The 27,328-nt window shown below is 42.4% G+C and overlaps 1 protein-coding gene across 5 annotated transcripts in view; it reads right to left on the bottom strand.

Moving 5' to 3' along the window:
- The window catches only part of si:dkey-44g17.6 (guanine nucleotide-binding protein G(I)/G(S)/G(O) subunit gamma-12), a 52,794-nt gene extending 26,356 nt beyond the window's left edge, over positions 1 to 26,438 (bottom strand). The window contains exons 1-3 of one of the 5 annotated variants that reach the window (XM_035412336.1): positions 26,272 to 26,438; positions 26,132 to 26,200; positions 5,352 to 5,411 (exon numbers count right to left, since the gene is read on the bottom strand). The gene's annotated coding sequence lies outside the window, so the exon portion shown is untranslated. Of the gene's footprint in view, positions 1 to 5,351; positions 5,412 to 26,131 lie in introns of all 5 variants that reach the window. The other 4 variants (XM_035412335.1, XM_035412338.1, XM_035412337.1 and 1 more) reach the window with 4 other exon arrangements.
- Between the last annotated feature and the right edge of the window lie 890 nt (positions 26,439 to 27,328).

The following is a 27,328-nucleotide window of genomic DNA, read 5'->3' as shown; positions in this document are numbered from 1 at the left end:
GTTACCGTGGGATGGAAAAATACTGGTTTCAGGGGGAACGACTGCTACTCACGCCAGAAGCTAGGCTGAAAACAACGCGGAGGAAAAAAATCATGCTGTGGGCAACGTGATCTGCCCTGACCTAGTTGTGAAAAGGCTGAAATGGGCCACAGGCTGGGGCCAGAGGATCCAGGTTAATAAAGTCGCTACCTGGGAAGAATGCATCCTCTGCTCTTCCTGTATTGTCCTTTGGACAATGGCCTTCTGACACCCTCACCTGCTCTCACAATGAAGTGGAAGAGCAGAGATTATGTGACAAAGCATTGCTCTGCTATGACCTCCTGAGCCTTCATTTTTTTTTTTTTATCCACCAACGCAGAGGGTAATGTCTGTATCTCTGTTTGTCTGTCGCTCAGTTACTCAAGTGGCTGACTGGCTTCCTGACTGACTCCCAGATTAGCAACGTTCACTAGTATGCCATCTAGTGGCACAGCTAGGGTAATACAGACAGCAGAGCGGTTGCAGACAAAATCAACAATGTTTGTCCGGTTTGCGTTTAAATCAGAATTTGCCTAGAGGCAAACATGAAAGGTGGGACTTTGACATCAGCTCAGAAAGGATTAAGCTGTGCTCATTTGTGCTGAAATGGGAGACACATGCACGAACACACGCACGTGCATGCACACACACACGTGCGTATACACACACAAAAACACACAACACGCACACACAACACTTGCGTGCCCGCACACGCACACACATACGCACGCATGCACACACAGTCACACACACACACAATACACACACAACACGTGTGCATGCGCACAAACACACACACACACACACACACACACACACCTAAAGACATGGCCTGATGGTGGGAATACCAAGCATGCACTTCTTTTGTCTGTGCACTGGCTTCATCTTAAATGGTCATAATTTGCTCTCCACCCATACATACATTGGGCCACATTACTATGACTATATTGTACGTTACAGGCAGCAGATACAGCAATCAAGGTTACTGGCCTCTCCAATTATCCTGTTTGCGATCCTCAGGGTCTTTGGGCTGCAGTTCAAAGAAGAGTCACATCTATCACTACATTTGTTCCATCTGCCAAGCATTCTACTGTAAAGTTTAGCTCCACAGTCAGACAACACAACACAAAGCACTTTTAGCGTGACTTCAGTGCGATACATGAGTGGTGGCCTATCTGAATAGAACAGCATATATAGTGCAAGTACAGGTCAGTGGTTTGGACACCTGCCACGAAAACCCGTCATCTGGTGTCACTGCCCTAGGTGTGGCTTTGCTCTTGCAATATTGATCTCCACTTCAGTTTCTCCAAATCGCATTAGAGCAGGTGAGTCACAGCATGCCACATCTGACTGAAAGGCACGTTAATGGATTGTGGCCTTATGAAGCACGAGATCTGTGAATCATCAAGTCTATCTGGGTGCATGTGGAACATGGCTCCACCACCTCCTGCAGCCCTCAGCCAAGTGGAGCACCCAGCGGCTCGACCATTTACTCACAGGAATACGACACAAACAATAGGGGTCGGAGAGCCCTTCAGAGTGGGAGTGCACAGTGACTCAGCAGAACTCGCCCCGCTCACATACTCCTCAACACCCAATCATCCTACTCTAGGGTAGTAATATTACTCCATGGTAAAGTATGGATCCTGCTTTGAGGTGCAGTGCGTATCTTACTACAAGTTAAAGTGTGGATCATGCATGGTGATGCAGTGAGTATCTTACTACAAGTTAAAGTGTGGATCATGCATGGTGATGCAGTGAGTATCTTACTCCAAGGTAAAGTGTGGATCCTGCTTGGGGATACAAAGAGTATCTTACTCCAGAACACACAGAGGAACTGCTCACTGGCCTTCAGACAATTTCAGCCACTGGGAAAAAAGTTGGACTGCTAAATTATGCAACTCCATGCAAACTTTTGTGAGAACTAAATACCAGCCTACATCCTGTACCTCCCCCAAATAATATCAATTCCTCTTTTTCACCCACACAGAGATAAGGTCTGTTTGACAGCTGCCATCAGAAGCAGTGAGAAAGCACTTCCTTCAGGCACACCCTTGCACTGGAGAAGCAACTCCTTCGCTTTCTCGACATGAAAAGCAGGAAGTGGTTGCCTGTAATCAGGCTCAGCAGGTCACACCCACGGGGAGGAAAATGCCCAAATATGGGCAGCCGCTTATGAAAAATGGTGACAAGAAAGGCTCGGAAATGGCCAGCACAGGCAATGTAATTTGACAACAGTGTATTGAGAGAAGCACCTAATTCCCAACAAAAAAAAAACTCTCCTATCCCTAAAACTGCTCTTACGTCCTAGGAGGTAACAGATTATTCTCTTAGTTATCATTGTCATTCAATTCAGCAAAAAAAGACATTAAATAATCTCAGTGCATTTTTCATTAAATATGTTTAGTATTTTAAAACTATAAATGAAACCATGAAGGTGAAATGGACTTGTGCACATGCCACTGATTTCCAGATGAACGAGGAGCACAGAGAGCCCAAACTGCATTAATCTCACACGCAACGAATCCCCAGTTTAACCACAAGGCCACACGCCGGGAGATTTCCAGAGGCTTTCAGCTTCGTGACAGGGCCCCGGCCCCCGCGAAACTGCGCACGTGCGAACGCACGCAGGCACGCGATCGAGCGGCGACTCACGGCGGGATTTCAGGGCGTGTGCGGCCGACGGGAGCCGGGCCGGTTCCACAGAGAGCGCGGTCGCCGCGACTGTGCGCACGTGCGCAAGTTGTGCAAGTTCGGCTGCGACCGGAGAAGGCCTCGTCGCGGCCCAGGTCACATGGTCTGTAACCGCAGGCTGGAAAGCACGCGCGGCATTCACCCAAACAGCAATTAGCCTCACAATTACCCTAAACATCCTGAGCAATGCTCTCACGGTTTGTTTTTTTATTTATCAGGTTTGCTTTGGATCACCGTGCAATAAAAAAAAAGCCAAGTCAAAACAAAAGTGAAAAAAAAACTGCGTACGTTTAGCAGGAAAGCTTGCGGTTCCAGGAATCGCCTAAAACACCGATTCAGCAGCATTAAAAACAGCCACGGCTCTGGCGGTAAACTGAAGCCAATCCACCGCGCGTACGAGCTGGAGGGCAGGTTCCCCCCCCCCCCGACACTTTCGACAACAAGTTGGCGAGGGGGCAATATTTACAGAAACAGCCATCTGGGGGCAGGCCGACCGTACTCTCCACAGAGGCCTCGTTCAGCCATTTTGGCACACCTGTCCGGGAGGAGAAAGAGCCTTTGTCAGACACCTGCGCAGCCAGCCGGGCGGCGCTTCAGCCTCGCTCGCCCGCTCCTCCGGCGACGATCACGGGGGACGAGCGCACAACAGTCACTTTCGGCGGCGCGCGCAGTTTACTCCCGACGGGGGGCGAGACGGGGCACCTGCGCTCGAGCGGGCGCCCTTTCGTCTCCCGCCGCGCGAGTCAGCGCCCCGCCTGGCGCCTGACGGAGGCCCGTTCCGCACAGCCCGTACGTCGTCGTTAGCCGGGCGCTACGTGAGGCGATTCGGTAATACCTTCGCCAAACACAGCTGGGGACAGGCCTTCACAAATCGCATTCGAGGACCAGATGTCAAAATTTTGAAGTTGGACAAAGGTAAGGACAAAAACTACAGAAAATAATAAGGGGAGCCTACCTAACATTACGTGCAATGTGCAAGAGTATTCACTGCGTATCACCAGTGTAGCTTAATTCACGTGCACATTAAACATATTTTTCAAAATAAAAAGTTCAGGAAAGCAATCGGGGAACATTTTTTTTTAGAAACACACACAACCCACTTACTGACAAACAGCGACCTCTAGTGGAGGAAAAGTAATGACAGCTCATGTTTGAGTTAGGCTTACTGTAGGTTTCCTCACTCTTTCTTTCTTTCAAATGCAATGGTTGCACGTTTTTACAATGTTTCAATGTTTTTACCAAACATCATGAATGACAATTTTATTACAAAAGCACAAAAGTTTTATTCTGCAATTGCTCAGAATAAAATAACTGATATTTACTCATAATGTTATGCAGAGGGGTCTCACTGTAATAACAGTAAGGATTACTGTAACACACACACACACACACACACACACAGACGCACACATACACACACACACACACACACAAACACACTACATGAATCATGCTACATGCTAAATGAATTGTGACATGTGCCATCACCTGATTGGAAAGCAGAAGCACAGTCTTTAGATGATTCAAATTATTAGCATGCTAATTACATGATCAATTATCACAACAAGGCATCATTTATGTGTTAATTGTGTGAGAAACTAACAAAATGTTCACAAGTTTCACCAAACAGTAAAATAAAGAAAATACCAATGTAAATACTTCAATGGTAAGGCAACTGAAAGTTAAAATAATGAAACTAGAAAGAATACTTTTTCAAATTGGCGTATATCTGACTCAATTTTTTCTGTTAATGCAAATGGTAAAAACTGATGCACACCATACTTGTCAGCATACTTGTATGCTATGCACCCAAAGTGCTCTTTTCATTCCTCCTAACTGTGAGTCCATGTGAATGGCCTTTGTAGCTTCTTTATTATGTTTTCTCTGTGCATACTACAGGCTCTCATGATGTTATAACATTTAATCAACATAATTCATTACTCTTACACACCCCGTGGTAAATAACAACAGTTTATAATGCAGTAATGCATGCTTGTGAAGGCTTAGTGTATGCTGTACGAAGGCCTTATTAAGGCCGATGAAAAATAAACTGGGACTGCTAAAGGAAGAAATTTTGGGAAATTCCCAAAGGCATGATGGGTACTGGCAATTCCCTCATAAACAATGCTGCGCTTGTGTCAGGTCTCAAGCAGTACTGCAATGTCACCACACGTTGGCAGTAGTATCCCACAATTCTCTCAAGCAGGTTTGATTTTTTCACTAGGTGGAGTTCTGGCCGCACGAGACAAATAATTGATATTTTAGACAACGCATGGAACCTGATCAGTTCCTACAAAGCCTCAAACACTAAACATGATTGTCAAGGACTTCCATTATCATAATTCCATGTGCAGACAACTTGCACTTGAAAAAAGCGTAAAAGTAGGAAGGCCTACTGTCTGTATTTAAATATGCAAGGTAAGCCAGGTAACAGTAGTCAATTACATTTTGTGTTTTCAAATAGGAACAACAACATAACATAACAATGCCCAGGTAAGACCAATGCGTCAAACAGAACACAAACATCTTGGTGTGATGAGGATGGTACTTTAAGTGACATCACACTTCCCTTCAATTCACATTCGCATTCTGAAAAAATGAGCAGGGCGAGTGGTATCTTTCAGCGGATGGAAACTGACCGTGTGCAGAGATCGGGGTTTGGAGCTCTGACGTGTCCTGCCCCTCAGCGTATGTCGAACCTGGAGGAGAGGAGACGACAGAGGGCTGAGTCAGAGCAACGAGAACGAACAACCGTGCCCCAAGGCTGAGGGGGGCGCGATGCACACCCCAGGATGCAGAGGCCCACGCTAACAATGGCCCACTATATAGCCGCTCAGAACCTTCCAGAACCATAAGGGTGGGGGGGTAGGGAGGCCAGAAAACATGCTAAAGTCTATGCTGCCACCGCAAGGAAAACACAATCTGGAGGCAGTCACATTTCCAGCTGCAAACACCCATGGCCTAGCTAAATTGCTAAAAAAAACCTGTGGCTCATTCAAGTTTCCCTTTGAAAGTCCCACAAACCATAAAATAGCCCCTTTCCCAGTAGAGAACTAACATGCTTTGTGAGTAGGCTAATCCATGGCAGCTTGCTCATTAAAATGAGCATGGATTGATGTTTAAAACGCAATGCTACCCACATCCATGGGGCTAATGGAACTTTGTCGAGCGTCGGGAAAACAATGTTCTGTCCACAAAGCCTCTGTTCACACTCACATCAGATAAAGCTGAAAAATCGGATCTATAAATGATGTACGACCGTCTGATTTCACTTGATTTTTTAACATGCTTCACATCTGATTCTATGCATTTAGACTGATATCCTAATTATTGCGCTTGCTGTTCCATCTGTGACTCCCACACTAGTTGTTTATACTAAAGGTTAGCATGGCTACCACAAGACAACATTTTGGCAGGAGCTTCCATGATGAAAACGGCTCAACTTCCTGATGTTTCAAGAAGAACAGTGCCTAAGGTTATGTTGGCATGGAAACACTCATACCCCTGGATTACCATGCATTAGGTTCAAGGCTAAACAGGCGAGAAGCTCCAAATCAATTAACTGGCGCTTGCAAGCAGTGACCCAGAAAGAAAAGAAAAGGAAAAGGTCTACAATTAAATGGGGAAATGTGATGTAGCCAGATGAATCATCCTCGACGTTGTTCTTGGATGAGTGCACAAGTAAAGCGACCTTAAGTAGAGCGCTTTGTTCCAACGGTGAAGGGTTCTGGTGGTTCCGTAATGATGTGCATTTTCCTGGAAAGGATTTGGCGCACTCAATCCCTTAGAGGGCAAGGTCAATGCTAATCATTGCTTTGTGATTGCACAAAACCAGGTTGCACCATTTCTTTCCAGCCATGAGGGGTGTCTTGTCTGTCCACAGAGTATGCGTGGTCACCCAGTGGTTTGGCTTTCTCAGTCACCAAAGTTGATTGATTTCCTCATACAAGAATGGTGCCACATCCCCCCTGCATAATTCCACACACTGGTAGATTCTTAGCCACATCAGACACAAGCTGTTCTGGTGGCACATGGAGGCTTAATGCTCTATTATTGTGACGTCACATTCATTCGTGTTCCACTTTTTGGGCTACTATACATGTTTTATAACAGGCATATTACCTGATGATGTTGCAGCAAGTTGACTTGTAATCACCTCAAAAATACATTACAATTTGCAATTTGGTATGTAGCAGACACTCCTGTCCATTGCGACTTAGAAAGTTGCATGGTTAAATTCCGAGAGGCATTAAAACAAGAATGTGCTTTGACAGTAAAGAACAGACTACAGAACATACACAGACACTTAGTACAAAGAAAAGGGCAAAGCGTTCACCCAACTTAGTACAAAGCCTTATAGCACATAGCAATGAACGACTTGTTTGATCGCCATTCGAAGCAGCAGTCATATCAAAAAGAACCCATTAATAGGACAAGTGTCAGGCGCTAAACGATTTAAATATAATGGATAGTTTTCTTGTTTACCGTCACTGGAAAATATTTTAGCAGCGTGGCTCCAAGAGGAACTGGAGCCCGCTGCTTCTCGTCAAACGTTCCTTGTCGCACTGCGTTAAAACCAGCAGGTCCTCATTATCACAGATTTTTTGGAAACACCCGCTGGGACATACACTGTGGTCAACCAGCGCTCCATTACGCTGCTCTCCTGCCTGGCCCGGCACTTCGGCACTCCTGTGCAGCGTGGGGCGGAGACACCGCCACTCTCGGTTCTCTCGCTCAACCATAATAGCCGCTGCCGCTAACGGTTTCATATCCGTCCACAGGCCCGTGCTGATGGATTCTCCACTGCGCGGTCAAGCACTTAGGAGTCACGCAAGCTGACGTCTACTCAGTCGACAACCAGGCAAGACAGGGGCTCCCCGGTTCAGACCGGCTCGCTAATGACCCGGAAGGCTGAGAGAAGCAATTATACATTATCAACGGCTCATGAAGGGAGAGAAACCAGGAGCAAACAGGAGTGTGGCAGACTCCCTCTTCCTCATTGCGCGTGCCGCCAGCACACCGAACACGTCACCTCGGCAGAAATGGCGGAGAATGCGGCCCTTCTCAGAAAAGGGCCCCGTGCCAGGAGCCCGGGCAGAGCTCTCTACCAAACGTCTGCGCTTGCTGATCCTGTTTCGCCCTTTCCTCCATCCAAACGAAACAAACTGCAATAAAAACCAACAGAAGCTGACCTTGGCTTACATATGTTTGCCACCAGGCACAGTCAGTTATGAGAGCCTTTGACAAGGCTGACTCAGGAACGAAAAACAAAGGGCCCAAATGCAGGAGGCCCAAGCCCAGGGCTCTCAGCCTGAGAACCCACACTTAAGATAAAGCGGGTCACCGGCTGATAAACGCAGAAAGACATTTTTAGCCCAACTGATTTTCCATAGGTTCTGAAATGGACACGGGGAGGCTGTTGAGGGAACAGTGCTTCCTGCATGGCTAGCTGAGCCCACGTTTACACAAGACCAGTATGGATTACTGGGTTGTGAACATGGAGTGCCTCTCTGACCTTTTACGCTGTGGAACAGCCAGAGACAGCAATGTGGTCTGGTACTGCATGACAAGCTTGCATTTAAATTGTGAAGGGCCGTTCAAAAAATTTATTTTAGTTTTATTTATTTATTTATTTGACAGGGACAATACACATTGATCAACATCACTATTCTGTAATGTAAATGTGCCAAATTTAGCCAAATGGCTAATTTCGTTTATGTGGTCACTCAATTCAAATTCAGAATTCATATAGAGGTTGAGATTCAGCTGCACTATGGATTGTGCCACATTCCCCTGATTCACAAGCTATTTTGCTTATAGTTTCATAATGTGCTTTTAAAACATACATCATAAAGTAAAAGTGAGCATCACTGCCAAACAACAGGGGAGGAAAATTCATGCATGTGCTTTACAAGGCTGGGTACCCTGAAGGCAATTTATACCAGAATATCAACTGAATTTATGGTGAATGTAAGCAGGTCGTTCGGAAGTCCCGACAATTCATTTTAGTCCTCAGTAGAGGACACAAGTCTCTGGTCTTAATCTCAAAAACCACGTTCTACTACGCCGAAACCTGTTGGCCTGTGTAGAGGACATAGAAATAAATAATATTTTCAAAAATATTTTCAATGCAACATTTTCTGTCAAAAATTTCAATACTTTTCCTGCCAGGAGGATATGACAATAACCAGGATAAGGAGTATTATCCAGAATAATGTGTCCATGTACTGTAAATGCAGTCATTGTCTGTTGAGAGGAAGTCTCAGTTATTGCTTAGCCTTGGATCTTGCCCTTGTTCAGTGAGTTGTGGTTCTAGTTTCCTCGCAGCTTTTGTCCATACCTGCCAATTCAAACATCTGCGTTGCGTGAAGACTGCTGACATATGTTTGCCTTCTCAATGGCTTAAGGTTTCATTAGTTAGGCATTACTGCTGAAGAACTTCTGCAGAGTACTGCAGACATTACAGGTCTGCTTTGGGTTTATGTGAAAGCCTACTGTGACATTACCATTTAGACACCAGTTCATGAATGAGGTAAGGTGTGCAAAGCAAGATTTCAGAGGTGCAGCCATGGTCTGTCACATCATACTGAAAGCTCACTGCGCAAAGCCTGCTCTGAATTATTTTTGTGTATGAGTGGAAATGAAATGAGACCTGACAAGCAGGAAATGAGGTTGACTGCACTAATACAGAGGCACTGTATACAACTGTGCATTGCCTTTCAGTTGTTTGCTCTGTGACATTTAATTTTCCATAAACGGTAAATGGGCGCGATCAACTGATCAAATGGATCAGCTGATTGATCAGTCAACCACGGAGCTGGCCTGGGGGAGCTGCAGTACGCACCAAGCCCTACCCAGGAATGATATTACTGCCAACTAAAAACCGAAAACACAGCCAGCACTCACAGACAACTGAAAACACTATAAAGAAGACTAAATATCTAATAACAAAAATACATTTGAGATAGACCAATGAACAGCACTAATTGCAAATAAAAAAGGTCCATGGACAATTCATGCAAATTCAATCAAACACACTTTGCCAGTTTGAGGGCAAACCAGACCTGCAGATTCAATCAAACCTGTTTTATGTCCATACGGATTCGCCTGATTCTTATGAGGACTGAAAAACCAGAAAACGGGAACAGGTGTGGTCTGAAAGGAGAGACAGTGGCAACAGAGGCAGGACCTCTCTTAAAGGGACCCTGCACATATTATCAATTTCCAAATCATTCCTTCATAAAAAGTAAGGCAAATGTCATAGCTATGAAATATCCTCATTGATCAGAATATGAAATATGTTTAGTCGAACAACAATAAAATTTTGGCCAGGTGCGTGAATAATTATCTGTCCTTAACGCTGACTTATAATTAAGTGACGTAGTTAATAAGTGCCATATAATTAAGCCAATGGCTTCCACACATCTGTTACTAAAAGACGCTATTCAAAACAGGTGGGCGTCCTGTTATTAATGTAATAAAAGGCAGCTGACAAAGCACTCGGATAAAAAGAAAAAATACATGACAATATGGCATCAGTAATTTGTCCTGCAATGGAGCGAAAAGTTGGGCCTTGTACTTTCAAAGCCCATCGAAATTTTGAACACCTGCCAGATCGTCTCCCTCAGAATCATTATTTCTTTGATAGAGGCAGCACAAAATCCTTGTAGCAGCTTCTGAAGGACCATTTACAAGGCAACATATTCGCACGCAATCATTCCCTATCTGTGGAGACAAAGACCTGTGCTGTTTGGAATTCGATGCTGGCGGTTCCTTTCAAACTGCAATGGGTGAAATTGCTGGTGTAAGTCAGTCAACCATATGCACGGTAACATGTGGTGTTACAGATGCTCTTGTGGAGGCTGGCTGGCAGTTTATTAAATTCCCATCGTCAGAGGATCATTTGACGGTGAAAAAAAAGAATATTACGAATTTTATAACATTGCCTGGTTTCCCTGGTGTTCTGGGTGCCATTGATTGCACCCACAGAGCACCGGGGGATAACCTACATTGTTTCTATAATCACAAAATCAAAACATTTTCCCTTCATCCATGTGAAAGTTAGTGAGCATAGATGGTGACAAATCAGCGACAGCTCCATAATCCTGCTTCCTGAAACACGGCCCTGGTTTGATTGAATTGCACATGCTCTTAAAGGCACACTATGCAGGGTTTCTTTAGAATACAAAACACGAGGGATGGAATGCATTAATTACTGCCCTGCTTTATGTACACAAAATTCAAGGCATTCAAGGACAGGCAGACTGATTTTTTTAAAAATGTATCCAAGTCCATCAAGTCATAAGTAGACAATTGCCCTTAATGGCCCCTTGCCGGGACTTTCTGTTTTGCAAAAGTATGCTTTTATTTTGTGCTGTTTCTTTCCACAGACATTTCCTTTTGTCGTTCTCTCTAATCATCTGTCCAATCTGTCATTTTTCAATAACTATCCTGCCAGAAGCCAATGCCTTGGTGCACAGTCCCTCTAAAACAGCATGCAACTCCCTCAGTCTATAGTGAAAATGATCACCAGAAAGAACATTCCAAATAAGTCAGCTGCATCCCATAATTCCAATCTCTAACAGTAGAAAAACACCATACAGCAGTCAAAGCAATATCACAAGATTTGGCATTTAGACTCTGTATTAACACTGCAAGAGACAAATTGACTCATCTTTATTAAAAGAGCCCATCAAATTCATAGGTATTGCAGTGCTTTTCAGTATTAAATGTAAAATTCATTACTGTCGCTCAGAGAAGGGTGAAGGGTGGAAGCCTTCATGCAGGTTTATGGATTGCTAGGCAACAGGCAGGCAACTCTACAGTATGTGAACACCAGAGATGGATAGCGTGAGCTCTCCAGATAAAAAGGTTTTGAATAAAGCAGGTCATAAACTGAGGATGACAGCAGTCAAAGTCCAAACATTTTTCTTCCTTGTTTTTATTCAAATGTTTCAAACACCACACAGCAGAAACCAGCACATTACTTTCGATCACACACGTACAGGTAATGGAAATATAAACTGCATATAGAAATTCATGGTTAAAATTATGTAAAGATAACAAATTATTTGCTTTGTATATACTGTACAAGCCTCCCTCACTTACAAGAAGTAACAGCAGCATAACATAACCTGTACCATGTGCAAAGTGCCATGCGATTTATTTTATGTTGGTTATAATCCTAAGAACAGAGAAACCTCAATGTCAAAAGAACTGAAAGCAAGTGTACTGTATGGCCTATTTGTCAACAACACAGAACAATCCATAACCTACTGCTTTGTATTCAAGGGACATCTCTGCTTCTTAGAACAAATTCATAATCATTGTCTCAGTTTCAATCAAAACATATTACAGAACACACTTTGGCCTTGACAATAGGTGACACTTGGTTTTCGTACGGATACGGAATATGCGTTTTTCTGCAAGACATCTGAGGAAAAAAATATTTTGTGAGCCACTGTTTCCAGCAGTTGCTAGGCAACCTGCTACTACTGTTCCTGTTCTGGGCTCGCCGTGGCTCCTGCCGTATTTTTTTTATTTCTATTTATTTTTTGCTCGCAGAACATCAGCACTCGTGGCTACTTAAACCACATCGCATTGGGACTCTTCATACAGTGTATCGGCTCCATTGTTCTCCAGCCCTCGATGAAAAACGTGGTATTAACACTGACATGAAAAATGCAGAAGTGGAACATGGTGTGCTTTATCAGGAATTATACAAATAGTACTATAAAAGCAATACCTTATCTCATTGGATAAAAATGTTAAAAATAAGAATGCATTTTACTATATTTAGCTGTTAACCCCATCTGTAGCACCCCACCCCCCCTTTTTTTTTAGCACAAGCCTGAAAATAACATACCCAAAATAAAATTGTTACTATTCCTGAACCCTTTTTACTACAGGCATAATCCTGATACCTTCAGAAAGGTAATCCCTGGGAGTTTGTTTTCAAGAGTCTCTACTCTAAATATTACCTTTTTTTCTCATCAAAAAAATCTTTTTTCTTTTCAGCGGATATAGATGCTTGTGGCTGTGTCTCGTCAGCTTAGAAACACAACGCTGGACAAATCCTGGTTCAAATTTGATGACAATACCACCAAAAATGAGTTTTCTGCATTGTTTATTTTTTCGTAGCTATGTCTAGGCAGGTTTCCAAAAAGGCCATTTGAAGACTCCAAAAGGACACTTGGTAACCAAATTATATTATGGGTCTTTAGAGGTATGAAATGCTATATATTGTATAATGCTTGTGAAAATAGTGTGCTGAAATTAGCTAGCTTTCCCCCTGTCTGTCACTCTCCCCCTCCCACAACGTCTCCCTCTCCATGCTCTCCCCTTGCCAGCTCTGGCAGCAGCAGAGCTATCTGGTTTACTAATCCACTGATTGAAGTTTTAATCAAATACCCCACCCCTACCACCATCATGTGAAACACATCCCACAAATTCAGATTTATTATTATTCAAAATCAGGCCTACTCCTTACTTATAAGTGTAATGAATAATAATAAAAAAACTTTGAGAATTTTAGATGTATTTAGATGCTCACAGATATAAAATGGGTTCAAGTTAGTCACTGAACATGCCCTATGCTGTGGAGTCAAAGCTGTTTTCACAGTCCTCCTCAGAAATTTTCACTCAGACGAGTGAGTACTTCCAAGGCCTCCAAATGCCAAGTCTTCTGTTTAGACTTTAGGCTTTGCAAAATAAAAGTGTGTTGGAAAACAATAAACTTATTTGAAATAAAGTCTCAAGAGCTTTTAGTCCTGTGTGTAACGTGCTCAGCAGGCATACTAAAAAAGTTATGGTTTGTTTACACAGGAGAAAAAATGTGTGTCCTTTTATTCAAGCCTAACAACCTAACACAGTTAGAAATGTGTTTTCATTGGCTAAAATGCTTCTCCAGTCGTCACTATAAAAACTTGCCATTAGCTGGCTTCATACTGAGAAGAATGCTCTCCATATTGAGCCGTTGCTTGCACATGGCAGGTCCCATTGGATGGATGACAGCTAAACCCATACTGGTTAAACTTTTATTTGGGCTCATGTTGTTCCAGAGACTATATACAAACCAGAGATAGTATCATTTTTACGTAAGGAGGAGAGATTACTGTATTCATGGAGGTGTTGTGGTAAGGTGTTCCAAAGTCTAGGGGCAGTGGCACAAAATGATCTGGTGCCCGTGTTAGATAGCTGTGTGTGTGGAATGGAGATGTGCCAGAAGATCTGAGCGGGTGAATTGGTGTGTAGGGTAAATAAGTTCAGATGATGCATTAGCTAGTAATAGCTAAGCTTAAATAGCATTTAAACTCATTTATAACATGGCTACTCTATCAAAAATGAAAAATGATTAATTGACACTCTGGATGTACACCATAAACAGGCAGATTCAATGTGCCCTTCCATGATAGCAGCTGTGAGCACAGTCAATTACCTGGAATATTCCTGCCAACTTACAAGGAAACTCACCAGCCTCTAGTACATTTTGTAAGTGCTCTGCTATTGCATAGCCTTTTCTCACCAGATTCATATTTGACTGTAACACATATACTGTGGCAATAAAACCAGATGTTTTTTTCCCATATATTTCTAAACTGGAAATCTGAGTAGGAGACATTGGGACCTCCGGTGTTAAAGTGGTTTAAATTCTCCAAACGCGTCGCTCTGCTGGGGACTGGTAGCTGAGGAGCGCGAGCGATGCAGATATAACACGTTCCGGCGCGTCGTGCTTTCACCGGCTCATCCTGTCACGTGACCAGCGCATTTTCGGAGAGTCCTGGCTCAGTCATCCACAGAGTGCCAGCAGAAGGGTCGGCTGAGTATGACCCAGATAGGCAGCTACTCGTGCGAACGGCGCTATCCGAGCAGCGCGTCGTGACCTTCGCTCACTCCACGAAGGAGCGCTTTTTTAAACACGGTTTCATGCTTCAATGAGTATAATTCAGGATTACCGAATTAGAAAGAATCATGTCGGGGGATTTTAACGCATGATTTACGTTATTTTAAAAGAATGCTGCTCCATTACTGGCAGCTCCAGCAGCGAAATAAATTAATGTGATGCATTTATGGCAGCAAAAAAAATGTATTCTATTCAAGTACGTTGATTAATACAAAATAAGTTCAATCTTAAAAAATGTTACAAAATGAACATACAAAAAACCTCATCTTAATTAAGGCTACTTAATTAACAGGATAGTATGTATACAAAAGTCCATGTTAGACTAATTAAAAACAAGAGCACTTAAAATGTGCCAGTGACTTGCCTTATTTAAATATAGCAATCGTGAAATGCTTCCCTCACCAACATTTTACTGCCCAGTCAAAGGGGAAAAAGGGTAACTGAAACAATAAGATAATTTCTTTCCATTTAGTCTTTTCTTGGGAAGCAGTTCTGGAGTCCATAAGGATGAGGGCTCAGGGCCCATCAATCACATTTGTTATGTCTGGGGCCCGGAGTCACTGGCCAAAAACCACCTGCAGACAGAAACCTCACTCTGCAAACAGAGGAACTATTCTCGCAGCACGTTTTGACTTTTCCCAGATTGGCACTGTTCATAAGCTCGGTTGTATTCATTAATGAAGCTGTCAGAGTAAATGGCCAGCCTGCCCCCCCCCCCGCCCCCCCGCTCCCCCTGTTTGATTAACAGTTGGTGACATTCCTCTGGGAGATGGAGCAGTGATTAATGATTGACTGGGATTTCGTTAATGGAAAATGGCAATGGTACAGAGATCTTGCACAGCAGAATATATACCAACAGTCATAAGAAATGCCTTACTCTACTTATGCAAGCAGAAACAGGAATTTTACCATTTTGAACAACCATTGAATGCTTTCTATTGGACAACCACTGAATTGTCAATTGCACTGGCAATACATCACATCATTCTTCAAAGACAAGGTGGGTGATGTATTGGTTTGAATGCCAAGCCGTATGAAAGCTGACACTTGCAGTCAGACGTTGTTTATTTGCAGGTCATGACCCTTGAGATCACTAGCCAGAGGGGACACCACTACACATCACTGTGATGGTTTTTACACTTCCCCTGCTGCTTGCAGATAAAGAAATGAAATCAACTCCCTGTGAGCCCAGTCTAATCCAGGGTAGCGCCATCAATGGGACCAAAGGCTGGTGGGGCTAAGCCAGATACCCGGCACAGCGGTTTCCATATGGCAACGGTGAGCATCACCAAAGGGCCAAATCCCACTGCTGCCTGTTTCTGAAAATAACCTCCTCAAATAGCCCCCCCCCCCCCTTCCCCTGCTCACACCCACCTCACCCTCAGGGAAACAGCCCCTTTAAACGCAACTCAAGGGGAATAAAATGCAATTTCAACTGGATTTTTCCAAAAGGCTCCAGCATATGAAAGACTCTCAAGACGCTTAAAAGCCAAGCAGGCAGGAAATAGTTTCAAAGCAGAGATATCACCGTCATGTCAGTTTGTCTCACTGTAAATCATATTGCCATCTTTATACTGTAAAGTGACCGCAAAATATAACACTCTGACACTTAAAATCTTTACATGTTTACCTGAGGGGAGACAACCTTATTTTGACTCTCCCATGACTGTCACTTGATTGACATGTACTGGGAAATGTGTGGTGGACACAGCTCCACTCAATTTTACAGGTGTCCAGCAACACCAGATCTATTCAGTGACAATATTTAACAACACTTTATAGGTAGCTGTAGTTTGCCTGCCCATATGAAATCATCAGTGCTACCAATAGGCCTAATAATATTCAAATGAGCTTCCCATAGTTGGCTAAAATGTGATTGCTTGGGGAGCCAATAAAAAAGGCCAAGCATTCTTATTGCTATTTTTGTTTTATAGCTAAACAAACTGAAGCTCCTTTTCCCAGGGAAGTAAGTCAACAATCAGGTCTTTGAGACAAAATGGAGTTCCTTCATTATCACATCCACACCATCACGTACATTATCCAAATCAGCCTCAGCTCAGAAAGGAGCAGTGATGTGCAGGGCAACAAGATCAGGTGTCTGCATGAAACAGGAAACAGAAAACACTCTGCTAACAGAGCGACACAAGATGAGATCAGACTCGCACTGACTAAACTTTACAATTACATCTATTCTGTTGAGTTGCCCTGGCAACCGGCCTCTGACGTCCCTCCAAGTCACACGCACATGCCTTGGCCTATAAAATGTTATTCAAAAATCTCGTCTGATAGACTGCAGCTTCCTGGACCTTGCAGAGATAACAACCACTTCTTCTCATCCAAGTTACTTCCTCAGAATCACACCAATTTACTACGGTGTCGTTCCACGCAACCCGTCAGTTCAAAAGGCCTTCCAGCAGTAACAGCTCAATTTAATTCACAATGAGTACGGTATAACTGGTCACTAGTGATCGTTAAAACCCACAGAACTTTTTTATTTTATAGATCACATCCTATGATGCCTTGTCAAGTGGGACTTTGGACTTTCAGAGAACAATTTGCAAATAAAGAATTCATTTTAGATGTGTTTACACAGTCCTGGGATAAACAACAAGACAATGCTCTAAAATGTAAAATACAAAAACAGATCTATAAATTATTATTCTTAGCATCAAGACCCCCCACACACACACACACACACACACCTTTAAACCTTGCACCCAAAAGCCCCGCACACACCAGAAAAGTTTTTTAAAAAACAACTCCCAAATGCAGCTTGACTGGACTGTGATGTGGTTGAAGAGTCAGCGATCCCAGAAAAGCAAGACTGCTAAAAACCACACAGAACCTGTAAAAACAGTTTCCAGGCTTGGAATTAAATTAAAACTGAAGGCACCCTCAAGTCAGTCTGTACAGTCCTTGCAGAAACAGTGACTTTCACTTTAAGAACATAAAAGCACATCTGATGATGTCACCTGTGCGTGCAGCATTTAAAATCCACGTCGCACAGTGAACAGGTGTGAAAGTTCCCATCCCCCACCAAGGTAATAAAACTGAGCGCTCCCCTTTCTTCCCCTCTCACCTCAGGCGATCGGACATTGTCCTTGGAGTTCCCACACTAAGCGGAACTTCCATTGACCTATCTCCGGAGTTCTCACACCTCTGTGGAGCTCTCCTAAATTCCAAGACTCGTAAAATGTCTAGCTATTGCTGTTATCGTCATAGAAACTTCAATCTGAACAAACAGATGAAGCTGCTTCCCACAGCAAATAGGTGCTGCCAATTTAGCTCGCCCTGGAGTGAGTACTCCAACCCATGTGGAACCTAGCATGCACCCAGTGCTGTGTTAGCTGACCACAAGAAACTGCAGCAAAACAAACTTTCCAAGCAGAAAAGGCACATCCTCAGATGACCAGACGAGATGACAGCGCATACGGAAAAGGACCTCAGCCTGCGTGTATCTACGTGTGCAAAATGGCCTCAGTAAGGCCGACTAAACAGCCCAGGCAGTAGCTACAGTTTAGCTTAGTCTTAACTGAGATTAATGTGAATCTGTAAACCTTTTTCTTCCTGATCATTTGAATGAGTTCTGTTAGCTGTGTAATTAAATGAACTGGCACGCCGCCTATAGATAGAGCACAACCCACATGGTGTGGCTAACTTTTCACCTAACCATCTTAATATAGTTGGTATTCGGTGAATAACCAGATATTAGTTACTTGTGTCGCTCATGAGTTGAAGCTACGCTTCCCTCTTTGGCAGTGCTAGGAGTGATATTCACTTGTAGCCAAATTAAATTATTCAGCCACATCAATACTGTTAACCCACCCAAAGAAGCTTTGTTACAAACCTGGTGTCCTCTCAACACTACAGAAGAGGCAAAATGCTGACACAAAACACAACCTGCTGTGAGCTGTGGGTCTGAGCTTTTTTTAATGGTGGGCGGGTCAAAGTGCTGATGGAATCCTGCCTGCAGTTTCGATTGGGGGAATTCATCAGGGCGTAGTAAAAGTCTGTCTGGCTAGCCTAATCATAAGCATTCGCAGGGTTATTTGACGCCGATGTCCACATCTGCATCGTCAAAGCTGGGTACAGCGAACACTGCTTTACACCGCCATTGGGCTAACGGTTTTGGAAAGACCCGATGTGGCAATTTGAGGTGGCCCGTTCATAAACGCCGCGCGGCCCAAGGCATTCCGAGCGCACAAACTTTTCACGGGAATGCGAAACCCCGGCGAGTCGGTGCGTCGGTTCCATTCGTTCGTTATCGGCTATCCTCGCTTGACCTCAGCTAGGCGCTGCGTGGCGCGGTTAAGCGTTAAGAGAGGTAGCTGGATCAAGCGGTCACACGGGAGAGATAAGGGCCGCCCTGCAGCCGGGATGCCCGTTAGCCGTACCCTGCGCGCGTGCTCTGCCGCGGCCGCCGTCCGCATTCGCGGTGCACCGCTGCCGGGACGCCTCCCTGACACGCCGACGTGTGACCGGCCGTCTCCTGAGGGAGCGGACGATGAAGACCCGTTCTGGTCTTCCTCGGTTCAGGACGTCCCTCCAGCTGCCTGATCAGATTTCGCTCGAGCATTTGAACCACATCGGTGGTGCAAAAAACAAGCAACCGTACATGCATCTGCACCAAAAAATGTAAAGCTAAATTGCTCTTTGCTAAAAAAATTTTTTTAAAAGCTGGTATGCAGATTCTTTTTGCAAGAGAATACTCAACAGGGGCTAATTACGTATTTTTAAATAGCGCATCACAGCGTGTTTAATTCCTTCTGCAGCCAGCCATTTTTTTTGCTTCTTGGAGCAGACATCCGTCACAGCGGTGGGTGCCATCCTCCCGACAGCGCTAATGACATCTGAGCCGTGGAACAGCTTAATCACGCTGCTCTTATGAAGGAGGGGACTGTAACTGAACAAAGCGGGATTAAAACCACCTGTGCTCAGCAAGGAGCAACATCAGCAAGGAGGTGCTATTCTCCTTCGCCTCTCCAAGACTGGAACAGGTATGGTCCAATGACTGGCAAACAGTGGCAAAATTCTAAACAAAAAAAAACCTCTTCCAATGAGGTATGAGTCAGGTGTTAGAGAGTATTCTGAGTGAGAGCTGTCTGCTAACTGGATTCCACTCTGCACAAACTTGCTCCTAATAAGACCTAGAATAGCTACTATAGCCACTGAATACAAAGACCTGGAATGGTTATGATTAGTGTCACCTTTAATGCAGTTCTCAACTTCAGTCGTCTCTCAGCATGACATCAGTAGAGCCTTCTCTGATGGCGTGTGTTACACTACACCTCCCCAGTCATCCACATCTATACATCATTTGCCAATGATTAACAAAACATTTCCCACACTGTCACATACTGCATGCAGTGTGGTTTTTAAAACCACAAACATGTCGCAGGAGCATATTTTTATAGTGCTGTGCTATGTTGTCCATTTTTAATCAGAGGGAAGTAACCTACACACATAAAAACTGCAGTTATATCACCTGCAGTAAAAAAACTTGTCGGCACGTCTTTCTGCATCAACAAGTGTTGGTTTGAAAGGACAAGTTTATGACTTATGAGGAACATCTGCAAACTTTCCCAGAACTCCCCAGTACCACAGCAATGCTGATTTCTTGTGGCAAAAATCTGTAACTGACCGGATTGGAAAAACAGTTCTTGTCAAATCCTGGAATTGAGTCCAGAGGGAGTTTTGTCATGTCAAGTGTGCAGCCTTTCTTGGGATCATAATCTCTTGCAGCATCAAAACATCTTAGCATTGATAAATTTTTTCCCCTGAACACGTAGTCGCTACTCCAGGACTGCTCCCTGCAGCACCTGCCTCAACCCAATTCTAAGTTACGGCTGGAGACGAACAACGTTCGTGCACGACTGACCCCACCCCCTGCTGAATTTCCAATAGATTAAATGCTAAGAAGGGGGGGGGGGGAGTGGGTCATAAAAGCTGTCAGTTAACTGAGAGGCATGTACGAATGAATCGGGCAATTGATTGGAACGGGCTTGCATAAAAACGATATTTTTTTACCCTGTCAGCTCTCGCAATCCACTTTGAACAATGAGCCCCCCCCCCCACCCACAACTCTGTGCAGTACTCCATCGCTCTCAGTGGTGGGGGATGCTGACAAGAAAACTGGAACCTGGCCTGATCACGCCTGGAATGAAATGTTCTTAAAACTCGTGCAAGTTAATCAGAACGTCTGGGCACCGTTACAAAATTTAATGATTAGTGTAGCAATGATTAGACAAAGCATTAGGCTTTAACTCAAATACAGAGAAGTACCACTGAGTAAATATATGGATATGGATATAAATGATATATCTATATATGGGATAAAAATTACTCTTCTCAAAACAATGTTCTTCATTGTCAGTGACTGAGCATTATTATAGAAACACTGATATACCTTGACTGTGCCAAAACCATATCTGCTGCATTGGCACATATAGTGAAAGAAATACAGAAAATGCATTTACATATATTGTGCAAATTCACATTAGCAGTGTCTCCTGGTTCCCACCACAGCTGTAGATGTCTCAATTAGATTACGTTCTATAAACCTTCTCCACAGACCACATCCTGTTACATTGATTGACATAATTACAACTCGGGAACGACGTCCACGAATTATCTAAACTGCCACGTTCCCAAGAGCCACAAGGCTCAAAGCTTTGCCTTTTAATGAAATACAACTCAAACCCAGCACACACTTGAACATATTTCCAGGACTTTGTGTGACACAAAGCATGTCCAGTTTGAGCTACATCGGATAAATGAGATGGCCCAGCCAAGTGTGCTTACATGATGAATACAGTAAAGGCACTTCATAAATGACCTGAGTCCTTTCTTATGAAGCTAGACATCTACTTCTAGGCCATTAACCTGGAAGATCCGTGAAGATCCTAGGGCAAGACCCGCCACTCATTTTAACCTCAATATTTTGCAGCTGGTACATAACCATGAAAGGCTTCCAGGCAGTAATTGCTGCAGCCGAGTCATGTTGTTTGTCTAGTTGTTCCGCATCAAGGCAGCATTTTTCACATTTTCATTCCACCAATGTGCTGCATTCCTGGTCTAACATATCACTTCCTCTTTTAAGGCATGTTTTAAAAAAAACAAAAACATTCCCTGCCGCTCAAGGAACCCAGTGTTTTTTTTTTAAATGAGAAGCATGGGGTATCTAGAATTTTTTTTATTTTCAGACATAACCTGCAGGTTGAAGACTAAATAGAAAAATGTTATTTTGGGTAAAATTACCATTCAAGCTGTGTTTATCAAAAATCATGTTTCAACAGCTTTTCCTAAATATCGCCAAGGAGTAAAGGACCAGTAGACACTGTCCATCTGACGTACAAGTCAGTTCTCGAAGAAAATCCAATAACAATAACAGTCCCCTGAAACATCAGATGATAGTTTCTCAATCGGAGGCCAAAGAGCACACCCTGCAAAATGCTTGATGATCGACCTGCAGCACACCTATGAATGCACTGTTTTGCACTGTAAATATATTGAAATGTTTTAGTCAGCGTCAATCCGAGTCCTACTCTGAAGCCAGCCAGTTCAGCCAGAGATACTCCCTGGACTGTCCCCAGTGCCAGCATGTGAATTCCAGAATGCGTATTCAGCACACAGAGTAGGCCTACATGTTATGTACAAGAGCCACACCTGTAAAGGACAGCAGGAAGCCATTTCACCAGCAGCTTCAATGGTTTGGAAGAGTAGCTGCATCATGGGATTACTGACAGCCTGAATGTTGCAAGATCAAAAATCATTACTGCCTTTCATCGTCATCAAGCTGGTGCTTTAAAGTTGTTCCTCCCTGAAGAACAGTCGTGGTGTCATATTCCAGGTAAGACAGTTCAAAGGGCTGTCTACCCCAAATACAGTGAGTGTATGCGCACCACAAAGATGTGGTAACCAATCATGTTCCTGGAGATCTACCATCCTGTAGGTTTTCACTCTTATCCTAACAAAGCACACCTCATTCAAGAGCTAGATAGGCCTATCTTGTTGATCTGCTAATTAATGGAGTCAGGTGTAAAATGAAATGAAAACCTACAGGATGGTCGATCTGCAGTAGCAGGGTTGGTATTCCTATTAAGATTTACTGTGATACGGAAGGGTTATTAGACTCAATTTCCCAGAATCCTATCTAATCCTACTCAAACTTAGAAGCAAATGGCATTATTTTGCACAAAGAAAATAAGTAAACCACATAAAATAGTAGGCTACTGTTTCTAATTGCAGAGGGAATTATGAAATCTGTTACAGGGTAAGGGGTGAAATATCAACCATGAAACCTAGATTTGATTTCAAAGATCCATTTTTCAGGAAAGATATATCATATTATATGCTACTTATGTAGTGGTGCCTGCTATGACACCAGTTTGATTTTTTAAATGATATTTACAATCAAACTTCCAGCTGATTTGTCTCACATAGCAGTTACAATGTGCTTATTTTCCAGTTTTTACAGTGGCTGAAAAAATGACATATTCTAAAAACACCCAAGTCTCTACTAGACTGCATGCCTGCCATGAAATCACCCAGTAACAGAGGAAGAATGATGTCACCATTCATCATGTCCTAGGTTAAATATGCACTGTGACATACTACAAGTGACAGGCCATTAATCAATCGCAAAGTAGATCCTTCTGCATAGGATGAAATACACAGAGGGAAAACTGAAGCCTTCCAGTGGTCAGGATGGTCAGATTTGCAATTAGGCCTAAAACACAAGCAAGCAGAATTAATGCCCCCCCCCAAGGTACATACAGCCACAAGCCCTGTTCTGACACTACCACCCTATGCTGGCAGACAGTACAGAGAGACAAAGCCTTCTGTTCACATGAGACCCTGTGTGTGGCCAAAGATGCCTCAGAGTGCCAGAGAGTGTGTTCAGAGTTAACACCTCCCTCAAATGGGTTACTGAAGAGGCAGCTGCGCACGGCACGACATTATGGAACAAAATTAGACCCAAAAACAAATGTGGCACGGGGCAGAACATATGGCTCATAACAATAATAGTGGCACATCATTTGGTGCTCGAAAAATTGTCAGTAATTGTGAGATGCTGTGCTGATGTTTCATTCTTTACAACAAGGGCACAATTTCTGAGGGATAAGGGAGTTACAACCCACACCCTCCAATATTACAAAACAGGCCAAATAACCCCCCTATAAATATATCATTATCATGTGAAGAAATGATTTAATATAATAAATATGGGGATTTCATCTTGTAATTAGGTTATACCAATCAGTAGACTAGTCTGAAGTATTTTCCCATTAGAATTCACCATAAATGATCATTTCACAGCTGTTCTACAAAAAAATATTTTTTTAATTGCCCCCCCTGATCCGCCCTACATGATTACATCTTAACCCCCTAATATGCAAAAATGTATTCCTATGACTTTTTACATATTATGACACATTAACAAAATCTCTGTAGGTACTCATTTAAGGAATTAAAATGTTTTATTTGTGTGGTTGAATGTTTACATGTCTAGTTGTATACTCTTGTTTTACATCACAAGTTATGCAATAACCAATTGGAATAGTGTATATTGGGTGACCAGTGATTTGTCTTCATGAAATGTGTTGTTATGTGTATTTCAGTCAAAAATAAATTTGATTTAAAAATGACTATGAAGGCATGTGGAATAGATGAAAATTGCTGATGAGCTTATTTGCAGTCAGTGATCTTTCTCGTATTCGGGTGCTTGTTGCAGGAAGAACACAAAGGGATGTTTTGTTTGCACACATGTACTTGCCTGGGGCCAGGGCCTCAATCCCTTCATCACATGGACAGAAAATTCCATCACCCGTTTCATTAACCAGCCAAGTATCTATCAAAGGGCATTAAAGCCAGAACTGAGAGCGGCTACTCGTTGCTAATCATTTTTATAATTTTATGATAGTGATATGATACACTATATTTTGTTATTTTGGTCATGGCATGAACATGGCAAAGACTGGCAACCTATCAAAATTATATCTGGTGTCTTTCGTAAAGATAGAAAGGAAAAGTATATTATTAAGTTATAAATCACACTACTCAAAGGTACACCGGCCTTTTCCTTTGTAGGCACACCAAAAATAACAATGGCGAATTTAGTTCAGAAAAACTAAACAAGATCTAACCAGCCAGTGTATAAGATGTAAGTTTGAGACATGTTCGCAAACTGTTCACTTCTACATGAGTGTTTTCAACCATACCAGTTTATATTTTTATTCAGTTCTACAGGTAACATCCAAAACAGAATTAACAAACCATCAAAAACATATCCCAATACCATTACTTTTGAGTTTGAAAGATGCAAAGAGGTACATGACACGACAGTCTATCACTCTTCTGGTCAGAAATAACACGGCAGATATGAATACACATGGTAAAATGCCCAGTGTTAACTCAACACTAACAGTGTTAATTCTACTGTTAGTGCTTAGTTATCACTGGACGTTTTACTGCATAGCAATAAATGCAAAACCTTACTATACATTCCAATACCAACCCTGAAGACTCAGTGATGTAACTACTCCTTCTCCACACAATGAAAACATGACCTCACTCGCATCAAGATCATCATCATCATCATCATGCACACAAATCACAGATTGTAAATTAAACAAATGTTAAACCTTTGAAAAACACTGCAAATGTAAACTACCATTGAAATCTCTTTTTATCCAGCCCTTTCTAAATTTGCATTTCAGAGAAGCTGAAGTAGTAATGTGGAAGTATGACATCCATTTAAGATTTATTATTGGTTTAAAACATAATAAACTATAGCGGTTTTATTAGAACAAACAAACTATAACTATTTTAACAACACAGTCTTTCAAAATTTCGAAATGGACTAGGTTAAACATCAACCTAGTCAACAAAAAATAAAAAGTACCTGTGCCTACATTCATAGCTAACACTACCCTGCATTAAGACTGGCAGACATAATTGCTTTCCACGTCACATGGTTGAAGACCTTACCATCCTTTCAGTACCCTGACCACCCCAACAAGAGTGCTTAAAACAAACTGAAAATAGCCACATTCACTAATAGCATTAGGTTTCTCAAAGATCAATACTTTAACTACCTATAGGCTAGCTATACATTTCATAATATCGTTTCCATCAAGTTAAAGAAAAATGCAAAAAACAATATACCAAAAGGTGTAAAATCTAACTGACCAATAGCCTACATTACCTCAATCATTTAAAGGTGTCAAAACGACATCCGACTGAAACGTGTAAAATTCATTTATCATTAGAATAAATACGTCAGTAGTTGTTAAAGCGAGGGTAACGAAACATTGTTATTATTGCATGAAGACAGCTGTATATAATTAATCAATGGTACCGATTACTGTCACGCGAAATTACTCCTTAACCTTTAAATAATGCTTCGCTTAAAAATGGTAGATCACGTTCGTTGTGGTGCCGCTTAGAGTGCCAAGCCAGTTTTGTTTATTTATTACTTCGAGGCAGCTGGCGATCTACAGTTGTGTGTACACTTACCTGACCACAGCTTCTGCCTACGATGGACCTTCCGTAAACCAGAAGAGAAGGGGTGGAGAGCTTCCCAACCTAAGAACAAAACTGTTCTTTGACACTTGTATACCAAATCCGAGCTCTTTGTAATAGTCTAAAGAAATTACCTCGTTTTCTCTGTCTTTCAGGTTATCTCACTTTTCATAGATTGCTGTTACTCCACGATTTTACAGTACAAAAACATAATTCGTTTACTTCACCAACTCCTCTCGACTATATCGCTGACCAAGAGCCGACCTTTCACGTCGCTCCGCCTAAGACACGGAATGGTGGGAACGATGGAGGACTTGTGCTGACTATTTTTTGTCTCTTTTTTTTTCTTCATCCAAGGCGCCCTCTGTCTGTGAATGTTTCAGCTTTTATGTTCCAGCTTTTTTTTAAACAGTGGTCTTTACGGCTCAAATTTATATGCAGTCATTTTATATACTATATTTGTAATATTGTTTCTTACATTAAATAATAACTGTTAGTCTATTTGATGTCATTATTTTGTGAAATTTTTTTGAAAAACGCTACAAATGTTTGTTTTTATTGTTAAATGTGGAAGATAAAGTAGGCCCATAGCCAGAGCATATTTGAAAACTGCCAATACAAATAAAGTTTAAGCCAGAATTTGAAATAAAATTTAAAACAATGTAAATACTTCAGAATCAGAAACACGCAAACTGTAAACGTATCCTCAAAAAGAACACATCAACAGACCTAATAAGCATACCTTCAAAATTATATTTTTATGAACTCCCATCACAAGAAACTGACTAAGATGACTAAGGGAGAAGGGGGGACGGAATAATTGTAATAATTGTACAGCTGCAAGGAGGACACATTCAAGAATCAATTATTTTGACAGCCAAGGGATTAAATGGGGGCCGCCATTATTCATCATCCAAGTGGTTGAATGCGGGATTTGTCTAAAGGAAAGAGTTATATCCCTCAGATGTGCAGAGCAATCTAATTAAAATGGAAGACTAAATATTTAAAATATTTAAAATTCATTACATTTACAATGTGTATGATTCTATTTTTAGTGGTAAATTAAAGGTAAAATGAATAACACCATCCTAAAGCCAATTCAGTACAACACAGACTACATGGGAGAGAGATAGGTGCATTCAGACAATTGAAGAAGTATGGGCAAGCTGTTATTTGGAAGGTTATCTGTGG

Source organism: Anguilla anguilla, chromosome 4 (genome assembly GCF_013347855.1).
Source record: "Anguilla anguilla isolate fAngAng1 chromosome 4, fAngAng1.pri, whole genome shotgun sequence".
Classification (NCBI taxonomy): Eukaryota; Metazoa; Chordata; class Actinopteri; order Anguilliformes; family Anguillidae; genus Anguilla; species Anguilla anguilla.
The sequence above is the reverse complement of the archived record's forward strand: the minus strand, read 5'-3'. Positions and strand labels throughout refer to the sequence as shown.